This window comes from Pinus tabuliformis, chromosome 2_2 (genome assembly GCF_031772625.1).
Source record: "Pinus tabuliformis cultivar Carrire ecotype Pingquan chromosome 2_2, CPIR1, whole genome shotgun sequence".
Taxonomy (NCBI): domain Eukaryota; kingdom Viridiplantae; phylum Streptophyta; class Pinopsida; order Pinales; family Pinaceae; genus Pinus; species Pinus tabuliformis.
Genome location: NC_142300.1, coordinates 747,065,621 through 747,083,940, shown reverse-complemented (window position 1 = coordinate 747,083,940; position 18,320 = coordinate 747,065,621).

Below are 18,320 nucleotides of genomic sequence, written 5' to 3'. Positions count from 1 at the left end.
ATGACAAAAGGCCCTCTCCAAAGGGAGTCAAATTTGCCATGCTTACCCTCGTCTTCTCTTCTTGAATCCCACTTAAGCACTTTGTCCCCTAAGAAGAAATCTTCAGCCTTAGTTCTTCTGTCAAAGGCTTTCTTCAGCTTTTCTTGTAGGATTTGAACTCTGCTATACACTTGATCTCTGGTTTGATGCAGACATATTATCTGGTTGACCCTTCTCTGCATGTCATTTGGCTCAGCTTGACTTTCTTGGAGTAACTTCATGACCGGTACCCCTAGTGATGAAGGAAATTTGGCTTCTAATCCATAAACTAACTCATATGGGCTGACCCCAATGGACCTCTTGGTTGTTAGTCTATCTGTCCATAAGGCATTCACAAGCTTCTTATCCCAATTCTTCTTATTTTCTTCCAACACTTTCTTTATGATGTTCACAAGGGTTTTATTTGATGATTCAGCTAGGCCATTTCCTTGGGGATAGTAAGCAGTAGAATGGCCCAAGGTAATGTGAAATTTGTGGCAGAAATTGACCATCTTCTTGGATCTAAAAGCAGCAGCATTGTCTGTTATTATCTTGTTGGGGCAGCCAAATCTAGACAATATATTATTCTCCAAAAACTGAATGATTGTTGAATCATTTGCCTGTCTACATGGGATGGCCTCAATCCATTTGGTGAAGTAGTCTGTGGCTGTGAGGATCCATCTATGTTGGCCTGAAGATGAGGGATGAATTTTCCCAATGAAATCTAAGCCCCATTCCTGAAAAGGTCTCTCTGTTGCAATAGGCCTTAAAGGAAGTGGCAGTAACTTTCTCTTCCCCTCAAACACTTGGCATTTATGACATGAGGTAGAAAACCTTTTAACATCAGAGAACAAGGTGGGCCAATAGTAACCAGCCCTCAGTATTTTATCCACAGTGGACTTCCAATACAAGTGTCCAACACAATCACCTGCATGAAACTCTTCCATGATTTTGTTAGTCTCACTCTCAATTAAGTAGTTTAACAATATACCCTCATGGTTTTTCCAAAGTAAATTGCCACTCATGACACAAAATTTTGAAGCTTTCATTTTTAGGAACCTACATTTAGTTCTGGACAATCCTGGGGGAGCACACAGGTTTTGTAACACATAACATATATCAGAATACCAAGGGGATTGTTCAAAGGCTACGTTGATCTTTGGAGTCGCCAGCTCCGGTTCACTGTCCAGCTGGTTAATGTCTAAGGCTTGAAAGTTTGCTTCTGTCATTAGTTTGGCCAAACCTTGCCCTTTTATCAGTTTTGTAGGTTTTATTTCAATATCAAATTCCAAGATGTTGGCAATCCATTTTCCTCTTCTGCCCTCTAAATTCTTTTGAGTAAGTATGTCTTTCACAATGGGACTTGGTACATAAGCTATAACATGGGAATATAGGATGTAAATCCTAAAGTATTTGATGGCTTTGACCAAAGCATAAGCTTGTTTCTCCATGATTTGATATTTCAGAGGTGCATCTCTAAGAGCTCTACTAAAGAAAGCAATGGGTTTCTCATTTCCTTGGTCATCTTTCTGTAATAAGACAGCAGCAATGGTATGCTGGGAGGCAAAAGAGAAAATAATGAATTCTCTATCAAATTGAGGGTTTGTTAAGACTGGTGTTTGGGTAAGGGCCAACTTTATGCCTTCAAAAGCTTGATTTTCTTCTACCGTCCATTTCACTTTTGAATCCTTCTTTAGCATGTTATTCAGTAATCTGATCAATTCTGCTAAGTTTGGGATAAACCTCCTTAAAAAGTTAATCTTTCCCAAGAAGTATTGCAATTCTTTGATGTTTCTAGGGTGGGGCATTTGTAAGATAGCTTGTATCCTATCTGGGTCAATTCTAATGCCATCCTTTGAAATGATATGCCCTAACAACTTACCTTCTTCCAAGCCAAATAGAGATTTCTTGGGATTTAAAGAAATTCCATACTTCAACTAGGTTATGAATATTTTCCTTAGATGTTTCAAATGTTCTTGGTCAGATTTTGAGAAAGGTGTGAGGTCATCTAAATAAATGACAAGGAAGTCATGAATCTCTTTAGCAAAAGCAATATCCATTGCTCTTTGAAATGTAGCCCCTGCATTCTTCAATCCAAAAGGCATTTTTACATATTTGAAGGTTCCCCATGGGGTTGTAAATGCCGTTTTGTCCTGATCATCAGGGTGAAGTAGGATCTGGTTGAAACCTGAGAATCCATCAAGTAATGAAATTTTTGAGGCCCCCACTACTCTTTGCAAGATGTGATCCATCTTGGGTAAGGGGTAATTATCTTTCAATGACACTTGATTCAAGTTCCTTAGATCAACACAAAGCCTTATTTCACCAGTTTTCTTTCTGGTAGGAACCAAGTTTGAAACCCAATCAGAAAATCTGATTGGTGCTATGATGCCAGCCTTAAACATTTTTTGTACCTCTTTCTCCATTGCTGGGAGAAGCATAGGATTGATTCTCCTCAATTTTTTCTTAAAGGGTTTTTGATTTGGCTTGAGAGGGATAGTGTGTTGAATAACAGAGGTGTCATAGGATTTTAAATCCTCATAACTCCATGCAAAGACATCTTGGAATTCTTTAAAGAGGTCAATGTATTTAGGCTTCTGATCAGGGGGTAAAGATGCAGACAATTTGATTATCTTGGGTTGTTCTGCAGTTCCAATGTTACACTCTTCTATGGTAGTATTGAGGGGCTGCAATTTTGGCCTCCTGAGAATATCATTTGAGTTGAAAATGTCTTCCAAGGGAGTAAGGCCTGTTGGGAGGAAGTTGTCTTTCAGTTGTATAATTTCAGCTTCATTATCAGCTGTCTCCTCACAACTGATTTGTTTAAGTTGTTGTAGATTTTCTTTGTTGAAAATGGTTGGATGTAACATTTGGTTTGCTGTTTTGAGCGAAATACTTGTTTGGTGTTGTTCACCTAGTGTTTGTGAATCACTTGCAGCCTCCATATCAATGTTTAGCCCTGAAAATTCTTGCTGCAAAGTCAAAAATTGATTTATATGGGTATCATTCTCAAACACTTGCCAGTCCTTGACATTGTTTGGGACAGAAGGTCTGTATTTTACCTCGGCTGTAAAGCAATGCTGGGGTTCAAAAGGAAGTTTAGAAGTGCTTGCAAATGTAGCCAAGCTATGAGCATGCAGGTTATGGGTTCTAGGAATTTTGGTAATTTGAAATTCAGTGAAGGACTGTAGTAGTTCAGCAGCAGCAGATCTATAAGATCTCAGTCTTATGTCATTGGTGACAAAATTACCCTTTACTTGTTGGATGACTAGGTCTGAGTCTCCTAGGATTGAAACCTTTATGGCTTGTAAGGATTTTACTAGCTTGAGGCCTAGTAAGAGAGCTTCATATTCTGCCATGTTGTTGGTGCACCTGAAGTTTAACCTATAGGCTCGGCCTTCTGCATGACTGTTTTGTTTATTATGTATCCAAACCCCTGCTCCTGCCCCTAATTTGTTGACTGACCCATCAAATTCAAGGAACCATAGGATATCTTGTTTTAGGGAAGAATTGTCAACTGTTATGGGAGTTAGCATCAACAATCTGAGATCTTGGCTTATATTTGGTTTTCCTTCTTGAACTGCTTTGTTAATTGATTTCTCAATCATTATGTCTTGAACAACAGTTTCTTCATTTATATGCTGATCTTGCTTGAGTGTTTGGTTTTCTTCATCATTTGTGGGACCTGTATTATCATTGAAGAGAATATAGGAGTCTATGTCAGAATGGACAGCATATATGGGAAAATTTTGAGGTTTTTCTTCACTGCTGACCATGTATTTCATAAGTGACTCTCTATATAACCTCTTGGGTTGACCAAAGACTGAGATGGTGGCATATGACATGTCTAATTGTAGGGAACCTTGGAGTTTAGCCCCCCATGATCTTGATAAGAGCATCCCATATTTGGGTGGGATATCAGCAACTACAACATCCATTAGAATTATTTTATTTGGGTACTGAACAAGCGACACACATAAGTCTTTTATCAAGCCTAAACAGTTAACTTGGCTAGAGTCAAATGAGAATAGGTCCTTATATGGTCTTGTAATATCTAGATTCAATCTCTCCATGACTGATTTAGGCATCAGGTTGTGAGAGGCACCTGAGTCAAACATTGCATTGTGTAGTATCTTATCATGAACATGTAGGCTGACATAGAAAGGCAAGATCCCTGTGACTGCTGTCTTTCCATCAACCTCTGGACCGAAAAGCAATTCTGGGGTGTCATCCAATACATTGACATTATCTTTATTACGAGTAAGTTGTAGGGACTTCTTGATTTGTTGTTTATAAATGTCATTCTTGGCTAGTTCTGAGAGAGGGATAGCTACCTTCAATCTGCCAATTTCAGCTTCTAAGTCAAATGGTCTTTCAGATTGGATCTTGGTGTTGTGGGTGACAGCCTTTTCCTTGTTCACTAGGTTTTCTTCTTGATTCTTATCTTGATCTTGAGGCTTGTCCTTCTTACTCATCTCTTGAGAAGTGTTACTTGGATTGGGCTGCAAGGGTGATGTAGCCATAGGCTGTTGTTTTGAAGGCAATGGTTCAGTGACTTCTTGAACAGTTATTTCATTTGTAACTGAATCAGTTGTGTCATTTGGTTTTGTGACTATGGCTCTTTTGGGCTGCTGGCTATCCTTTGTTTTTTCAGGCTGTGTTACATTTATAGTTCTGCTTCTTAGCTTATATTGTTTATGAACTTCATAAACAGCTGTGTCATAGCCTTGTTTAAAGTCAAATGACTCACCTGACCTAGTTTGGAACTACTGAATGTCATCATCCTTATGATCTTCTTGACTCAGAAAAACTTGCTGCTCATCATTCAGGCCCATCAGGTTAATGTGGGTGTCATCTGTTTGCTCATTCGAAGTGGATGCCTTAGTATAGTTTTCCTGAAAAGGAGGTCTTATGTGTGGATCAGAACCGGCCTTGCCAATGTTTGGGTTTAGATTTCTCCTAAAATTGGGATTCCTGATAGGGTTATTTTGTGGTGCTTCCCATGATGACTTTCTTTCAACTGATTCTACTCTATCACCCAATCTCTTCATACCAGTGAGTATTGCATCCAGTTTTTGATCAAAGGCTGAGGGTTCTTCTTTGAAGGTGGTTCTCTTTTCCAATCTTGCCCTGTTTCTTTTTGCAATCAGGTTAGCCTCTACTGTGACAGCAACCTTTTGGGCATCTTCAAGGGTTTCAGGGGCTCTTTCCTTCAACTGATATGCCATATCAGGGTCAAAACCATCCAGAAATTTGTACAAGGCTAAATCAGGAGGAGGTCTTAAATTCTGTGGTATTACGTTATATACATTGTTGAATCTTTTACAATACTCCAAAACGGTCTCTTGAGGACCTCGTTTGATTGTATCATATTCACCAAGTATGTGCAAGGGATCTTTCTTTTTCTCCCATCTGTTAGTAAAGGCTTGATAAAGCTCATCAGGGGTTGTGATGGTATTTACAGCCAGTGATCTAAACCAAGTTCTTACATCCCCTGTGAGGCTCTGAACAAAGATTCTCATTCTCACACCGTCATCATCTATTTCATAGTTCTCAAAATGGTCTTGCATCCTTCTGGCATGCTGAATTGCTGTGAAAGGGCCAGTGGAGTCAAAATATGAGATCTTGGATTGGTAGTCCTAGGGTAGCACTGCAGCATTAGCAGGCAACTGCAGGGGTGCATATCTATTAGCCATGTTTGCAGGATTTATAGGATTGACAGGGACAACTGGGATAATATGAACGACTGGTACAACAGGGGTAGTGGGAACGGTAGAACCTAGAGTGTTGGTCAAGTGAATATGTGCAGTGGATGGAGGTGTGAAAGGAGGGCTTTGAGAGGTGGATGGTGAACTGGGGGAATCAAGGGTAGACCGAAATAGAACCTTGATTGGAGTTGGAACAGGGTTTGGATAAGCTGTCTCAGGACTTAAGTCAGCAAGAGTTTCCTCTCCTTGTTGCTTCCTAATGATTTTAGGAATTGTATTAGGATTTTCAAAAACAGTTGGTGGATTGGGGTCAGGATTTGACCTTGTATATTGCGGATTCCTCTTGGGAGCCAGCTTCTAAACTGTTTTTGAGTATGTTTTTTGGAATATTTTTGTGTCTACAAGGGCCAGACAAGATTTTGGAGTGACTGTGTATATCTTAAAGCTAGCATGAAAATTGACTACAAGCAGCTTTAAGAAATATACAGAAATTAGAAAATCCTGAGGAAGTCCCCAGCGGAGTCGCCAATTATGTTATCACTCAGGTTGTTCCCTTTGACTCCCAAGGGAATATGGCCGAGGTAACCACTAACCAATCTTTGGGTCACAGGTTCTAGCCTACCTATGACCAGAGAGGGCTCTCTCTTTATGCTTTAGTTTTGTTTGTCTCTGTTTTGTGAAGAATTTTTAGGCTAGCTATGATGCTCAAGGTTTGTTTTTGGACTTGGTTGGAAGATGATTTCAGTCAAGTTATATATGTGCTCACTAGAATGTTCTAGGCCATTGGGTATGGAGTCAGTGGTCCTTTAGTATTTTGGTGTGCTGTGTTGATACAGTAGTGATGCTGCAGAGCTGGATAAGTGTCTGAGAAACAATGCTTTGAAATTGTGATTAAGTGTGATGTATCCAGTTCATGAAAGGCAGTTAAGAATCTTCCAATAAACTGATATGCAAAGGAAGTGAGAATATTATTTAGAAGCAGTGAAGAATTTCTAGACAACATTCACATTTATAGAATTAATGAAACATGAGCATTTAAGAATTCATGTCCACAGTTAATTCTGAAGAAAACATTTACAGCAATAGAAGATTGAGCACAGAGTGTAATCAAACATATCCTGCACTATCCCTTTTCTCTATTGCTAGATTTAGTGAAACATGAGCATGAGTTAATAACATAAGAAGACCAAACAGAGATTAAGAAAACTTATTATTCCATCAGACAGCACAAGAATTCTGCAACAGCACGCATGTCATCAGCAAGACATCAAATTTTCAGGAAATCACTGAGCTGGTCCAGCCCTTTGTATTAGATAATCTGAAAGTGTACAATACATTTGCCTCAGAGTGAAAATCACCAACCCCTTATGCGTTGCTAAGGGGGGTATATATACAAAATTTACATAAGAAAAATATCAAAGAAATGAGTTAATGGCTCATTAATGTTATGCCAACTCCTGGAGCCTTGTAGCTGAGAAAGTTAATGCTGTAATAACTCTTCAGTGCTCTAGCTGTCCAAAATAGTCAGAAACTGTTGACTTGGTGGCTGTTGGAGTCGGTTGAGGGTACGCTGTCCAAAATTTGCGTATCCTCTTATCCTTTGGGCTAGCTGTCGTTCTCCATGTGCTTAGTCACCTTTCAGCTGCCTTAAACGCTAACTTTATTCTGCTGTTTGTCTTCTAGTGAGTTGGAGCTGGGAATGACCGAGCAACTGGAGCTATCGTGGCAGAATTTGAAGCATTGCCTGCCACCAATCCTCCTTGGGCAACTGATGTCTCCGAATTTTCACTAAAGTTTCATCGGTCTCTGTATATCTGTAAAAATTTGGAGGAATCTCAAAAAGGTGCTTTACCTCATTTTCAATAAAAAACAGGCCTTCAAGTTTATTGTATAAGCTCTGTCCTGTTGGAGGCCCTGTTTCCTCAGAGGTACTGCCAGATGCAGTGATTTGATTTTCAATAGAAGTTTCCATCCTGTTGGCATACTGCTCTCTGGAGATCAGTCTTCCTGCACCGCTTAGTAGGCTGGGCTGTCCTTTTGCTTGCAGTGCTGCCATTTTGTGTTGGTATTCATCCACCTCTACTTGTATTTCATAGCACTTTCTCTCCACAGTTTGTACATAATTCCTGAGAGTGAGTACCTTCCTAGCTATGAGGACAACCTCTATTCTGTTGACTATGCCAATGGCTGCGAGTTCCTCCTTTTCCTGCCTGTTCAAAAAGTCTATCATTATATTGGCCTGGTCAGGCCTGTTTCCCAGTGCTGTCTTGGCCCTTTGAATCTCTGTCTGTGCCTGGCCGATTAAATCCATCTGCTCATGTATGGTTTTAATTGACTTCCATTGCTTAGTGATGGATTGGTCAATTTTGGCCCATAGAATCCTTTTTATTTGAGCCATGGTGCTTTCCAGATTCAGCTCCTTCTCCAAGGCCTTTATCTTGTCTTTTAGGGCCTTTATTTCTCTGCCTTGTTCTGCCACAGTTATTTTTGATTTGTCATATTTGGCATCTAATTCTGCCAATTTTTCCTTGGCCTGTTTTATTTCATTTGCCTGGAGCTCCATTTCTTTAATGGCCTTAGTCAATTCTTCCACGCTTGTGCTGGAATCTGGAGCTGTTGTTGTTGTCGCTGCTTCTGTTGTGGGAGCCACTGCTGCCTCTGTAGTTGTTGCAGTGGTTGAAGTAGTTGGAGGAGCTTGGGATGTAGATTCTCCCTGTTTATCTTATAATGCCCCTTCAAGCTCTTTCTCCAAATCGAGGACCTTTTGGTTTAGCTGCATTATGAGGTCCAGTTGCTCATCGGCCTGTTTTGCCTGCTGTAAATCTGCTGTTTGAGGGTGTTCTGTGGGCAGCAGCTTTAACCTCTTCTTTAGTGCATTGAGGTCATCCTCCTTTTTCTTCATAAGGGCCCTGACACCATTTGGATCCTTAGGATCATGTCCTAGGTCGATAATAATGTCCTCAAGTGATTTTATTCTGTTGTCTTTAGCTAGGGAGGACATTCTTTCAAAATCCAACTGAATGTTGGTATTTTTTAGTGACTCTTTTAGTTCATGGGCCATGGTTGCCCTGTCTACCAAGGTTGCATAGACCATTTCTCCAGTCTGTTTGTGGAGTTCAATTTGGTCCATGGGATGGATGTCTTTGGCTAGGACCTCCACCCTTGTCTTCACATAATCTGCCCCTGATTTTGGATGGGGCACTGTAGGTTTGAAATGGCTGAGGATCATTTTCTCCTCTTGAATGTCATATACAGACATTAGCCTTTCTTTTTGGGCTGGTGTTGCATTAAGAAATTGTTTATAAACTTCCACCCTCAGCAAGTCATTCTGTGCCTTAATTTGCTTGAAAGAAGCCTTAGTGCTTTTGGGCTTCTTGCTCTGCTGAGAGGAGGAGGACACCTCCAAACCAAGTTGTAATCCTTGCTCCTGCTGAAAGGAGCTTGTACCTATATGCTGGCTGCCCTCCTTGTCTTTCCTTGAACTGTCAAGGATTTCTTCAGTGATGTCTTCTACCTCTGGGGAGTCAGCCCTTGGCCTTTTGGTCTGGGGTTGCTGGGAGGATCCACTAGCAGGAGTGGACTCTTCTCTGTCTCTTTTTGTACCCCTCTCCTCCTGTGTTGGGGCCTGCATAATTGGAGATATTTGTGGCTCAGTTTTTGGAGGGGGTGTCTGCATAATTGGAGCTATTTGTGGCTCAGTTTGTGGAGGGGGAGTCTGCTCTTGTTGCTGCTCTGGTTGCTGCCCTTGTTGCTGCTCTTGTTGCTACTCTTGTTGCTGCTCTCCTGAAGGGGCAGGCTTTTCTTTCACGGTTTCTTCTTCAGCACCCATTATCCCTTTCCCTTTGTTTGTTCCTGGTGCTGCTGTAGAAGGTGCCTGTGGGGCTGGTGCAGTCCTTGAGGCCGAGGTCCCTTCTCCTGCTGAGTGCGGCCGTTTGAAGGGTACCTGCTGCACAGAATCTAGGTCAAGAGTCTTTTCCAGTTCCTTGACATTCTTTAGCATTGTCTCTTCTTCAGTTAATTTTTCAATTAAAGTATCCTGCTGCCATTCTTGCTGGTTGGCATATTTTTCAATGTGTGGATATTTGCAATGCTTATAACCTAGTAGCCTGTACTTGACTCTTCTAGCAGTAATGAAGCCTTCAGGGTCGTAAGGGACCCACCGGAAACTATGTGATAGCTTGTATTTGTCTTTGAGGATTAGGTCAGCATCTTCCCATCCTTCTTTTTTATTCATGATGAAGGGGCCCACCTGGTGCTTGAACTTGAGGTGGGCTTTCTTTTTGGAGCTGTGAAAGTGAGTGAGGTCAGAGTGAATTAACTGCCTATAATACTCCAAGGCAAATATCCTCATAGGCACATATTTTGGGAGCCTGTATGGACAGAGCTCACAGCCATAGACTCTGATGACTGTATGATCCTCATATAGGTACCAATCACCTATTTTGTAATTCTTGGAGAGCTGCAGGACTTTCTGTATTTCAGTTGATATTCTGGGAGGAGGGGACCTCATCAATAAGCAAGAGACAGGGTATACAAATTGGTCAATAAATTCACAATAGGAATAGGGTGAATTTTGGACTTTGTGATAGACAGATGTCCAGAAGATAACAGATCTTCTTTCCCCTTTATAATCCAGCTTTTTGATGTAGCATGGAAAAACCTCGGACTGATAGTACATAAAAAGGTGGTAGATATAGGATGAGTACTTGAAGACACCTTGTCTGTCTACTTTGCCCAACTGATCATGAATCTTGTTAGCTATGAACTTGGCAAAGTTATATTTGCAGGCAGGGGGTTGGCCTGGGCTGTAAGCAGCTAGCAATACCAACATTGTTTCATCCACATGCTCACTGGTTCTATATCCCAACACATAAGCAATCATGTCTAGCAACAGTCTGCCTACCTCAGTAAAATAGACATCCAAGTAGGGAGGTGGCCCTGTGGGCTGGCATTCAGGTCTCATAAAAGTCCTGGTGATCTTCTGAATATCCTCACTGGTCATCTTGGCACCAGTGTCCAGCAGATAATTCATGGAAAATGGGAACAGCAGCTCAGTTTGATCAAAATGGAGCATCTTATTGATGGATTCAGGATTAATGTGAAAGAGGATGCTCCCAGATGGAGACTTAATAGCTTTGTGCTGTACATCATTGTTTTCAGCACATAGGCGAATAATCTCAGGAAAAATATTGACAGAGGGGAGACAGTAGTATGGTAGATTTGACTCCCATATCCCATATGTATCATGACCATTCAGGTAGTCATCTCTTAATTGCCTGAAGGTCTGCAAAAAGTCCCTGTTACCCACAAAGTCTTCAATGAGGTAGTCCCTGTTAGCAAGAGGCAAGGACTCCAGGTCTTTATTTGGTGCATTTAAAGGAGCAACACTGAGGGCTGAGGGTGCAGGAGCAGCCATTGTGTAATCTGATTTTGAACAGGGTGAGTGCAATGGTTTGCAAGGTTCCTCAGAGCTTAAGTGACAGGCTTACTGTAGATAATGCTTGGAATTTTCTTCAAAGTGGGATAAGCAGGCTTGGCAGACTTGTCTTTGCTGTTTCTTGGTAAATTCACAGGGATTGTGAATTGGTGAGGATGATTGCAGAGGATGTGTGGGCTTCAATTTGGTGACATGCAGACTTGGGCTTCCACCCGGCAAAAGGGAACAATGCCGAGCAACTCGGGGCTAAATTTGTAATTGTCAAGCCGTGAATTATCGTTTGAATGTCAAATTCATGGAGTTGGGGCAATGTGGGTTGATTTAATTGCAAATTAAGAAGTGGACAGTGTGCAATTTAGGATTAGACTGATGCTTATTGGAGAATTCGTATAGAAATGGCATGCATAGGGGCGAAACAAGGAACTTGCGGTGAATACCTGGAAAAACAGCACTGAATGTCTTCGGGCCGAGCAGGGGGAGCTCACTGCAGCTGGATTGACAAGTGATGGCGGCCGCGACTTTGAATTTGATGGCTCGGAGGCAATTTCGCGGTAAACGGGTTAGCAGTGGCTGCGTCCTTTTCGCTTGAAAATGACCACAAACGGCTAGTTTGGCTGTTTTTAACGACAAATTTGGGCAAAAAGGGTCATTGGCGCTTTTTCCGCCAATGACGTCAGCATGACGTCATGGCGGGCCCGGGGTACGGAGGGTGACGTGGACGCTGAGCTGGAGGCCAGCGTGGACGGACACAGTGGCGGGCGGAGAACAGTGGCAGGGCGACGTGGAGGGCCACGGGGCGCCGGGGAGGGCAGAGGAGGCACGACGTCATGATGACGTGTGAGTGACGCGGAGCCGCAGGGGTGGTATTAGGGAGGTGGTAAGCGGTCTCCCCGCACCACCTTTGGTGATAGGCGGTATCGGGGAGGGGGCTCCGAACAACCCCAACGCATGCCACGCGTCCTGGGTACGGCCCCCAATACAGCCGTCTCCCCGGACGTTAAAGGGAGGCAGGTCGAGATCCAAGATTGACCGCCCACCGTTAGATCTGGGGCGGCGGGAGATCAACGGTTGGCGGGAGTTTTAACCGGTCGCGCATGTTGGGGGGGACCCGCCTGTATATTAAAATAATCATTTTAATATTTGGGATGCAGGACTTTAGATATTGGGGTTTTTTGTGGGTTTTCGGGGTTCGAGTTAATCTGTGGGGGGAAAAAGGGTTATGATTAGGTTTGAGTGAAGGGAAAGGGGCTCTTTCATGAAATTCTTTAGGAAAATAAGGGGGATGATGGATTGGGGGGAGGTTATTATTCCAACCAGAGGCTAGAGTAATCCCATGACAGGGTTGACCATAGTCCCAGGTGGACTAATGTCTCCCTTAAACAAATTTATTTAGCTACAGTGCTAACAAGGGGGGGATATTTATACATGTTTAGGGGTTTATACACCATGGTGTTACAATAGTAGGGAAAAGGGGAACATAGGGGATTTAGATAATAAGAAGTTAGGGGTTAATATGAAGGGGGGGAAGGGGGTGAGAGGGTGAAACAATAAGTTTATATGAAAACAACTTAGTTTAGAGAGTAGATCAAAATAAAAAGAATTTTAGACAAGAAATGTGGCTCTCTAAAGAACTAAGAACCAAAATACAACCCTGAATTCTTTCATGAAGGCAACTGGTGTGGGGATGTTAGTAATGAATGTGAAGGGGGGAAAACAGGAAGTTAGACATGCTCCTTTGCTTTGCTGCAACATGATGGAGAAGAGAAGCTTCTCTATTCCTTGATGTTTCTTTCATGTTAGACCAGCAAGATTCAGTTTAAATGAATGACATTTCTGCAACCCCATCTACCTACCCATCTACTTGCCTAGCATTTTTTGTTTCTTCATGGAGGGTGCACTTAGGCTTGCAGACCCTTATGTGCCTTTTTCTTTTCTTTTGTCTTTTTTTATTTTGATTTTCTATCTAGAACTATCCTTATTGCTTCCAGGGTCCCAGATTAAAGAGTTGGGAACCTTCTTTTTCTACCTAACTACTTTGTCTGCCAAGATTGAACTGTTTGGATAGACTTCTTTCTCTAATCTATAACAAAAAATTGAAACATGGTCTGACCCAACTTAAGCTGTTGGATCACCCATTGGGAGACAGGGCAGCATCAACTAAATGAAAATGTGTGTTTTCCATCAGAATATGAGATCTTTGCATCCCCAAAGTAGATCATATTGGCACTTCCCATGTCAATCATGAAAAATGAAACCTATTGGTATAGGTAGCTAACAGGCCGGCACCTACGTACTAGTATCTTAGCTATTACAAGAGCAAAGGGGGTTGGATCTCCCTTCCTGGAGAGTCTGGAGAACGAGAGAAGGTTGTAGCCTTCTGCAGGTTGTAGCCTGCGTGCTGGTAAAGGACTGCACCAGTACATTGTAAAAGAAGTTTCTTAATAAAGGAAGATAGAAACGAATTGCAACAGGTGGTTTTCACCCACATTGGGTTTCCACCTTATATCATGGTGTTCATGTGTGCTTCTTGTGTGTGATGATCTGTTCTGTTTTTACTACACCTGCTTATTGTTCATATGGTTAATGAAGTTCTGATGCACTAACTAAAGATCAACATTTAATGGATTAACTGAATCATAAGTATTTTGGATATACGCTAGTTGCTTTAGACACAACTGCGTATACATGCAGGTTCCCTTGAATGAAGTAGCGTATATGTATCTAAGTATGGAAATGAAAAAGTTTTATTGATCTGATAATACTGATTCACCCCCCCCCCCCTCTCAGTATTATTTCCAACAATTGGTATCAGAGCAGGTCCTTTGGTAGAAGCTTGATCGCTTGAAGGACATCCGTGGAACAATGGGAAAGAAGCTTAAGAAGAAAGCTCATAAGAAGAAGAAGACATCTCAGAGGAACTATGACAGTGGGAGAATCGATTGGGGATTAGGCATAAGAAGCTCTTCAGATTCAGAATCAGATTCAGAATCAGTTCAGAATGAAGATGACCATTCAGGTATGAATTTGCTATCCTCTGATGTTCCAGCTATCTTTCCTTTTGGAAAAGATGAAAGTGATAGTGAGACTACTGAATATGCTCTTATGGGTGAGCAAGAAAGACATCAAATAGAGGCAGAATTTAACAGGCTGATAAACAAAATTAGTGAACAAGAAAAACTTCTGGACATAAAGAGTGTTGCCCTCAAAGACGCTGTTACTAGACAAAAAGCTCATCAAAAGTTATGCAAGGAAAAGTATCAAAAGTTGCAGGTTGAAGCAATATCTCTAAGAAATGAAGTCATTGAAAAGAACACAACAATCAAGGAGCTCAAAGATCGATCCAATTATTATGAAAGTCTTGAAGCCACGATCCTCTCACTAAAGGAAGAACTTGAAGAATCAAAGAAGCAGAATGAAGATCTTCACAAAGCAATAGAAAAGCAAGACAACGAAGTCATCAGCTTAAAATCCCAGCTGGAATGTACCTTCAGAGTTCGTCAAATGCAGCAGGATCTGAATGAAGAACAAGAAAAGGAGATTCTCAAACTAAGGGAACAAATGGAAGAAGGAAGGAAAGCTGAAGAAGATTTGAAAAAGCAATCTCTTGAAAAGGAAGAACAGCTTTAGGTTGAGGTAAATATCTTGAAAGGTAAATTAGAAGAAAAGGATAAGCTTTTACGATTTCAAGATAGTTCTAAAGTCTTAGAAGATATTCTTAGTAGTCAAAGGTCTCCTGCTATAAAGATTGGTCTTGGCTTCCATGAAAATGTTGAAGGTGAATCAAGTTCACAAGGTAAGGAAATGAACTCTAAAGAGAAATCTAAAGTGATCAAAGACGATCAATCTCATCATCTACCAAGGAAAGAGATTCTTCAAAGAAAATCCTTTACTCCTCCTACGAATAATGTTGAATGTTATGTATGTCATAATCTTGGACATGTTGCAGCTAGATGTAGAAGAAGAAGGGTTCAAGACCATTATGCAGAAAGATCATCAAATTCAAGGTACTTTAATGGATATTGCTTTGCTTGCAATATGTATGGTCACAAAGCTACTGATTGCTACCGGAGAAAAATGAAACATGTAAGATGTTATGCATGTAACAAGCTTGGACATATAGCAAAGGAATGCAGGAACAAAGTACGGACAACACACCAAAAGGAGAAAACATCATCACACTTGAAGATATGGAAGAAGAAGGAAGTACAGTCAGAAAGATGTGGCACAACACAATGTACTCAGATACAACACAGCACAGACATAACAGACTCAGAGGGAGCTGAAAGTGTAAAACTTCAGTATCCTGAATCTCATACGCAAGTTCCATAAAGGGAAGTCGCGTATATACGCGAGTTAGACACTGCAAAGTCGCGTATATGTCAGTGTGAGGAAAAGCAGTAGGGACAGGCTCAGAAAAAGGACCTGATATGATTCAGTCTATTATATGCTCTATTGATTAATAGTTACAGTCTGCTGAGGATGTGTGGAAATGTTTTGATACTTCTAAGATATCTAGAAGCGTTTTGATCCTGACTTGATGATGTCTTGATGCTTATTGTTGATATATGCATGATCATATCTAACAGATGGCACAGGTTGAGGGGGAGCATATGCCTTTAATAATTCATTGTTGGCATTATGGTTAATAGTCCTTGGTGATGATGCTTATATGGCTAAATGATATATCTTGCTATGATGTGGTTATGAGTTGTCCATGATAAAATCTCATATGATTCTTGGGGATACATAGTTGATGTTCAGATCAGATTTATGGTTGATTCTTTGATGATGCATATATGGTGCTTACATGGTGATCTTCATAAGGATAAGGAGAAGTACAAAGCTTGAATACACATCTTCCTCACTTGATGATGAGTCACTCATATGCTGCTATCATCATATGCATACAGTTATGATGCAGGCACTCTTGTGGATAAGGATTGTTGTTGTTGATGATATCAAGAAGTTTTGTCAAATGAGCTTGAGCTCAAGATACATAGTGCTGATACATGGATGACTACTCAAAGTTGCTTTGTTGGGGACATGGTGATGAGTTCTTATCTATATGATGATAGGTTGATACTTACATATGTTGATTGATGCAAATGTTCCCAAGTAATGATACTTGGATCATGTAGATCTTGACGTTGATGTAATGGCTATGGTGGTTTCACATATAATGTGAATGATTTCATGATGATGTTTAAAAGGAGGAGTTGACATCTATGTTCAGACATACCTTGTTGCAGGACATTTACAGGTTGCTGATATGGAAATGGTTGTACGCGAGTTTCATAAGGCCTATCCGCATATATACGCTTGTTTATGTGGATGCAAATGCGTATATGGAGTTTTGAAGGAAATCAACAGGGATAGATGTTGGTTGCAGAGAGCCTGATATGGGTCTGACAGAGACCATCTGGCACAGGTTCAGGGGGAGTAGATAATCTTCCAATGATGCATTGTTGGCATTATCTTAGAAGCTTTTGGTTCTAGTTCACGGTTGTTGTTGGTTTCAGGTGAAACAAAGGTAGAAGGATCTCTTGGTTGCTGATCTGAATCGACAAATGCTGGCGATATCAGTTATTGGTGACTTTCATAAAGTCTTGCTCTAGATATTTTGGTCATATATCTCTTTTGTGATATCTCTTTCATGATGTCAAGGTCATGTAACGACCTATATTGGTTTCCCCACTATGCCTGGGATGAAAATGTAATGCTCTTGCTTTATCATGTGTAAACTTTTGATGTATCCCCACTTGGTTGGGTGAATGAGTCAATTCTAGTACATCCCCACGTGATTGGGAAATGGATGTATGTATTGAGTCTTTTGGTGATAGGAAGGTCTCTTATGATGTACAAGTCATAGTTCTTCTTGAAGAACATATTTTTGCAGATCTTGCCTTCAGTCAGGAAGAGCATGAACAACACACTTCAGTAGTACAGAGACTTGACATTTACTCAGGGGGAGCATGGACAGATTGGTACACTTTGGCATATACAAAGGGGGAGCACATTTGGAGATTTCAGCAGGTACTCAGGGGGAGTATGGACAGCAGAATGTTTAGCAAGGAAAGAGAATATGTTGGTCCACCCTTTGCCCTTGATGTCAAAGGGGGAGAGTGATTTGGTGTTGTTGCCATCAAGTCCAAAGGGGGAGATTGTTGGCATTATGATGCATGTGTTGTACTTGATGGCAAAGTGATTTGGTGTTGTTGCCATCAAGTCCAAAGGGGGAAATTGTTGGCATTATGATGCATGTGTTGTACTTGATGGCAAAGTGATTTGGTGTTGTTGCCATCAAGTCCAAAGGGGGAGATTGTTGGCATTATGATGCATGTGTTGTACTTGATGGCAACCCTCTCATAGAAGAACAACTCACTTACATATAACTAGATCAATCTACAGATGTGACTAAATGCATGGGATGCAGGACAACTCAAAGGAATAAGAAGATCAAGTTCTAAGTGTGACAAGTTAGCTTTGCCATCAAGTCCAAAGGGGGAGATTGTTGGCATTATGAGACAAGTGTTGCCCTTGATGGCAAATCACACTGATGACAAATCATAGTGCAGAAGGATAGTAGCAAGGAATTGATGATCATACTACAAGTATGAAGAGAAAATATATATACGCAGGTTCACTATATACCAAGTAGGGTATACATGCAGGTTCACTATATACCAAGTCGCGTATACGTAGGTTCGCTATATACCAAGTAGGGTATATAAGCAGGTTCACTATATACCAAGTCGCATATACGCAGGTTCGCTATATACCAAGTAGGGTATACATGCAGTTTCATGCACGGAAAAGCGCGTACATCTTAGAAAGCTTACTTTTTGTCCGTGGTAGTTAGTCCTCGGTATTTGAACCTATGGTTTCGGACCATGGTATCTCGACAAGTGTGCTGATCCCAAGTATTGGGCTCTTGGTATTGATTTATTATGGTTTTTGGACCGTGGTATTGAGCAAGGCCTAAGACTATAAAAGGAGAAGAAGATCATTAGGAAATTGTATCTAAAAAGTCTTGAATATCTGAAGAAGTATGAGATCTAGTATGCAGGTTATGGGTTGATGATACATTGCTTGATCTGAGCTAAGGAGGGATCTCACCGGTTGATGGAGAACAAGGTCTAAGGAGAGATCGGGATCAA